Below are 6,405 nucleotides of genomic sequence, written 5' to 3'. Positions count from 1 at the left end.
ATGAATGCCTTATATACATTATCTTATTTAATCCTTGAAACAATTCTGTGAAGCTAGTACAGCCATTAACAGAAGCAGGGATTGAGTGTTAGAAAAACGAGGTCACTTGCTGAAGGTCATACATTAAACGCAGGTTTCTCTCACCCTGATTTAACCACTACCTTATGGAAAATGTATTCAGCAGGACTAGAGAGCAGTTGGAGTTCTTGAAAAAAAATTAGAGATGGTTTATTGCTGGGATGACAGAGCGAGACTCTGTCTCAAAAAAAAATGAGGAAACTTGGGCTCATTATTTATGCTGTCTGGACCTCAGTTTCCCCATCTGTAATAGGGAGGATGATACCTCCTCCATCAGGGTCCTACAGGGATCAAATGAGGTCATGTGTCCCCTGTGTCTGCTTCTTATCATGCTGTCAATGTGTGGCTGTTACCATTGCTGCTGTTGCTGCCACCATTATCCAACAGCCTCACAACCAAACTGTCAAGCCAGGTTCATTTTAAGAGAGTGACAAGGTTGCAAGATAAGTCAGACTTGAAGATCAGAGATTGCAGCGGGCAGAACAATGGCTCTCCAGAGATGGCCAGAACCTGTGACTGTGTCCCCCTACATGGCAAAGGGAATCAGGTTGTAGACAGAATTAGGTTGCTCATCAACTCCCCTGAACATGAGGAGCTCAGCCTGGATTTTCCAGGTAGGCCCGGTGAATCTCGAGGCTCTTAAACACAGAGGGAGGTGGTAGAGGCGTCGGGGGAAACGTGACTAGGAGAAGGGCGCAGAGAGACCAACGTTGCCGGCTTTGAAATGGAAGGGAGGCCACACGCCAAGGAATGCAGCAGCCTCTGAGGCTGGAGAAGGCAAGGAGATGGCTTCTCTTAGAACCTTCAGAAGGGACACAGCCCTGCCGACACCTTGATTTCAGCCCCATGAGACCTGTGTTTTCTGAGAACAAGCAGATTTCTCAGAGACTAGAAGATAGGCCGGCCACATACCTCTAATCTCTTAGGTGCTCAAGGGTGTTTGTGCTACGTTGGGTTGAGAGAGAGGCCTTCAAATAGCTTCTAACTACAACGTGTGGGGACTGAGAAATTAACCAAAGTTTACTTCCTTCTAATGCTTACCCCATAGAAGTTTGCTGCACCTGAGAACTGGTAAAAATAAGGAAGGTAATCCTAACTACATTATTCAGCTTAATTCTTATTTTAAGAAACTCATGTCTATTTTTTAAAAAAACTTAACTTTTACACCTGTGCCACCAAACAAAACAACCTTGAAACGATAAAACACCTCTGCAATAGGAGAGCTTGGCCACCAGGAGCCATTTGATAATTAGGTTTTGAGAGGCCAGTGGGAAATACTGTCCCTTTGTCTTTAGGGTAAGTAAATAAATTTGTGTTTCTGATCAGGGTCCTTTGTGTTCTTCTCTGCGTGGGTCTCATGAAGTCTTTAGCTTAAGGAGTTAAAAGTGCTTCCTGCCACTCCTCCTCCAGGTCTTGCTGAGACTCACTACTTCTCATAATTTACATCTGGGCTCAAATGTTAGTTTCATGCCAGTCTGAAATTATGCTGTTTTTTTATTTATGTGTGTGTTATCTGTCTTCCGCAGGAGAATGTGAGCTCCCAGAGGACAGGGCCTTGTCCGTCTTGCTCAGACATCAGTGCACCCCTAGTGCTAAGGATGGTGGCTGGCACATAGCAGATGCTCATAGCCATCTGTTGAATGACTCCACTTCCAAAGAATCTCATTCTGTTAATAACTGGGCAGAGTAAAAAACAAATCAAGAAATCTCTGGAAGTGGACATTAAATTATTTTTCAATGGAAAATCCCATTATTCTAGAGGAAGCCGTGCTCATGTAAACATACAAGATCCCAAATTGTTCTATCCAAGTTGCAATAGAATTGCACTCTGAGCCACGCTCTCCTTGGTGCTGTCAACATCATCATTTGATACCGCACAAGAATCAGAATATAGGAGATTGCATAGATGTTCTCTGTTGGTGGAAAATCAGGTAATAAAATCTAGATTGTGAGGACTATTTGGCAATTGCTACTACACAAAGATGGCGTAAGTACTCTGCTAACTAAATTCTTTTTTTCCAAAGATAAAAGGACTCTTCTAGAGTTTTCTTGTTTTGGAATTGTTCAGTTGGCCCACTTTGTGTTAATGAACAAACAACTGGATACCCCTATTCACCCCTGGAGTTAACTCATCCTAACCACGGAGGTACTTTCCACCAGTTCCCTTCAGGTGCCAATTGCCTATCAAGGTATGTGCTTGTTGGTTCACATTAAAGCTCTGGTGAAATATATCCAAAGCTCAACAATGCTTCATCCAAGTTAACAGCAATAATAAGATATGTCAAGGCAGGCTCTTGACATACAGGAGCAAAGCAAACTCTACTTTGAGTCCAAAATAATTAGCAATAATAATACTGTCATGGAATTTCCCCGATTTTCACTCTGATGGAATTAGCCAAGTTACGCATGAAAGCATAGACTAGGTATCTATGTGATGATGTAATTTTAAAAATTAATTATGAAATATATATAGTGCCAATGGAATGTTTAAAAATCAATGGAGTTTTTCATTAGCTGGCATCACTCTAAGTAAGATAGTTATATCTATATCTCCTAAAATTATCTTTAATAATAACAGCTAAAACCAAGTATTTATCAAGTAACAGATACTGTTCAAAATATGTTACATTTATTAATTCATTTAATGGATTCTCTAGTTCCATGTAGAGATAGTCCTTTTTTTTTTTTTTTTTTTTTTTTTTCCACCCAGCTAAACTTCAGTGGTGTCATCATTGCAACCTCAAACTACTGGACTCAAGTGATCTTCCTGCCTCAGCCTCCCAAGGCATGCACCACCACATCTGGCTAATTTTTCTATTTTTAGTAGCGACGGAGTCTCACTTTTGCTCAGGCAAATAATCTGTTATTTTAAAGAGTGCACAAAGATCTCTATTTTTCTAGACATTTTCAAAACTGAAAAAGCAAAACAAATGTTTCTTTACATATAAATTTTGTAACCAGACACATCTTTTACCAGGATTTAAGTTTTATTAGAATTATAGAATCAATTGAACAAGGACAGCTATAACAATTAAGGCACTTAATCTTTGTTATTTTTGCAATATGTTATTTGACAAATATTTACTGAGCACCTAAACTGATCCAGGCACAGTTATAGGTACTAGGAATGTAGCAGAGAACAAGACAGTCTTCCTGCCCACAAGGAGCAGGCATCTCACAGCAAGCTAAAATGTAAGTTATAAGATCATAACTATATGATATTATTATAACTACAATATTATAATGATATGTAAGAACCACGATTATTATTATTCCCATTTTATAGGTGAGGACAAGGTGAACTAACTTGATTAGTTATAATGTGTAGCAAGGTAGGTACAACCCAGGTCTGGCGTAAACTCTGCAAGAAACTGAGGCTTTGTCATTGTAAAATGGGAAATAATAATATTTGCCTCACAGCATTGTTGTGTGGGTAGTGACAATAAAATACCTGACATAGACATAGTAGTTCCTTAATAAACTACGATTTGTAGTAATGGTAAAACTTGAGTGTACACACTATATTTTTCATCTCCTTTCAAATGGAGCAGCTCTTTATGAAGAATTTATTCAAAAGTTCTCCCCATGTAACTACACTTCGGAGGATTTAAGATACACTTTTCCATACCTGTAATATAACTTTAATTTACCGAGATGACTGAATTCTACTCAGAAATCATCAAGCAATTACAGAAGCCAAACAGATTTTTGTGATGATGATGGTTGTGTTTCATCTAATATTTCAAGTATTCATCTTGGCCTTCCTGAGACAGGGGTCTTGTAACCCTCAATTTTACCAAAAAGGAAACTAGACTCAGAGAAGTTCAGGAATTCCCCAAGGCCACACAGCTAGTGGGTGGGGGAGCCATGGTTTCAACCCAAGCTGTCGAGACCAAAACTACTATTTTTGTCATCTAGAACTGCTCTCCATGCGACTCACAAATAAAGCCCTCCAGGATTCACCAACAATTTCCTCAGAAAACAAAGAATACATTGATACTGTTCTCCCACTATTCTCTTGGGAATGAGGAAATAATCAATAATCAATTGCCTATTATTTGTTTATTGGGTGCCAGCCAATGTAAACAGCACTGTGTCATAGGTTCTAGGAGAAACAAAGACCAAAAAAAATGTCTGTAATCTCAAGGAGATTTGTCTAATTGGGCAGTGAACCCTAAAACCAATGCAAAAGATTATGACCTTGATTATTTGAAAATCTAATCCCTACTGTAGTTCATAATAATATTAATAGTAAGCACTCATGCGAGGGACTTTCAGTGTTTTGTCATTCTCAGAAAAACCCTATGGAGTGGGTCTCCCATTATCGCCACGTCTGAGAAGAGGTAACTGAGGCTTAGAGAGATAAGTAAATTGTCCCTGGTCTATCGGGCTGCTCAGGAACTCACCGGCACTTTGCTAATCTTCCCTTGGCTTTAGTCAATTACACAGTTTCCTGAGTCAAAATTACAACTATTAAGTTGAACATAAAGTATAATTAAGACATCTAAATTGCCTCTCTTCAGTGTACTTTGAAAAAACCAAGGCATGCAATACAGTAATGCTACGAGATAATATTTACTGGGCACTTTACTGTGCAAGGAACTTTATTGTCATTATTCTCAGAGCGACCCCATGAAATCAGCTATTGTTACTATTCCTATTTCCATGAGGCTTGAGGTTGGTTCCAAGACTTCCCATTCAACGGGTATGGAAAGAAAGTCCTCCAAGTTGCCATAGTCAGAAAGTACATCTAGGCCTCACACCTCAGTTTAACCAAAGTTTTAAGCACAAAGCTCTACTATCATTCCATATATTCGAAAGGTTTTTCTTTTTATTTTCCAGTACAGAGAAACAAGGTCTTGCCCCCTACAGACTCTTCCACCCCATCCGCGTTACACGTGTGTGTACATGGGCACAAACACACACGTTGTCATCTGTGGTCACTTAGTGTGACGGCTGGAGTATAACTATCCATGCCAGGACTTGGTAAGATTTCCCGGAACACAGCAGAGGGCCCGGGCCTGTCTCTGTCTCGGTAATGATGGCAGCATTTATGAGGCACTTCGAGATCTTTCATTAGTAATTCCGGAAGGATCCCCGTCCAGATGACTCACAGAGGCTAAGCAGTGAGTGAGGGATGAAGCCAAGTGAGGAACAGTGAGTTTCAGGGAGTGGACTCAAAACGGTCCTTGGAATTTAACTGCACTTGTCACGATGGGTATGTGTTGGAGTCAAAGTTCCAAAGAACTAGTCTTGCTTTCCTTTGCAGCCCAGAATCAAAATTATTGGAGACTTTCTCCACTGAACACGAGAAACCAACTTCCCTGAGATAGGAATTTTCTTTTTGGCTATTATGTGACTAACGATCACCTGTACTTTAGAGCACAGGAAGCAATATAGCACTAAATTCATAGGAAAACCTAGCAAATTGGAAATTATTTCCCCTTCTGCTTGAGCACACCTGCTGAGAGAGAAAGAAAAGAAGGAGTAAGTGGGAAAATAACTCAATAGCTGAAATAACAGTAAGACCATTCACTGTGTCCAAGCACCATACCAGAGGCGCATAGTAGTGAACTAAATGCATCTTCTCTTGGGGGCTGTTCTCTCTCACGTGGTCAGGACAGAAAACATGTGCATCTCACTGTCCCGCACGGCCCGCTGTAATGGTCGTTCTGATCTCACCCACTTTCCTCCTAAAGATATTCCCCTTTAAAGAATATTTCCAATATTCTGAAATATTCTTGTTTAAGAAAAGGTGACACAACATAGCATGATGTATATGGGCATATATATTAAGGACCTGGGCTAGAATCCTAAAATATCGGGTCCGGCTATACACCTGAGCCGATGGTAGCGTCTGTGACACTGGGCAAGTTATTTAGCTCTCTAAGCAACAGGAGTTTTTAAAAGTTGTTTTTGTGGGTTTTTCTTTCTTTTCTTTTTTGTTTTTGGATTTTTTAATTAATTATTTTTGGCATTGGGTTGAGATGAGAACTAAGTGGGAAAATTGTAAAATGTTCTGCTCAGTACCTGGCTTATCATAGTAAGTGCTAGAAAGCTTTCATTTGTATATTATATAATATATGATATCTATATATAGATATCTACATATAGTATACACATAGTATAATCTATAGTATGTGCTATATCACATAAACTATATAGCATATAGGTAAATAGGTATAATACATTATATATAAACCATAATATATATCAATAGCTATTATTTTTATTAACATAAACAGTCATTAACCTCTCACGACAAATCTGAAATGACAGCTTTCACGGTCAAGTTGTACTACAAAAGGTTTTCCAGAAACAAAGTAC

Source organism: Propithecus coquereli, unplaced genomic scaffold, assembly GCF_000956105.1.
Source record: "Propithecus coquereli isolate 6110/MARCELLA unplaced genomic scaffold, Pcoq_1.0 Scaffold237, whole genome shotgun sequence".
NCBI classification, from domain to species: domain Eukaryota; kingdom Metazoa; phylum Chordata; class Mammalia; order Primates; family Indriidae; genus Propithecus; species Propithecus coquereli.
The sequence above is the reverse complement of the archived record's forward strand: the minus strand, read 5'-3'. Positions refer to the sequence as shown.